The sequence below is a fragment of the Aplysia californica genome, unplaced genomic scaffold (assembly GCF_000002075.1).
Source record: "Aplysia californica isolate F4 #8 unplaced genomic scaffold, AplCal3.0 scaffold01513, whole genome shotgun sequence".
Classification (NCBI taxonomy): Eukaryota; Metazoa; Mollusca; class Gastropoda; order Aplysiida; family Aplysiidae; genus Aplysia; species Aplysia californica.
Window position 1 is genome coordinate 69,477 of NW_004798783.1, and position 344 is coordinate 69,820.

The window sequence follows — 344 nt, forward strand, 5'->3', positions numbered from 1 at the left end:
AATGGATCCTGTAGTTTTTGGAATCTTCTAGAAGGTCAGTGGGAAGATAATCATGTTTGCTAGCACCGTTCTGCTGATGTCTGCACTGCTCACAAGGCCTTTCTGACGTGTCCTCCCCTCTCTTACGTCCCCTTGCTCCACACAACTCTTACGTCCCCTTGCTCCCCTCTCTTACGTCCCCTAGCTCCCCTCTCTTACGTCCCCTTGCTCCCCACAACTCTTACGTCCCCTTGCTCCCCACAACTCTTACGTCCCCTTGCTCCCCTCTCTTACGTCCCCTTGCTCCCCTCTCTTACGTCCCCTAGCTCCCCTCTCTTACGTCCCCTTGCTCCCCTCTCTTACGA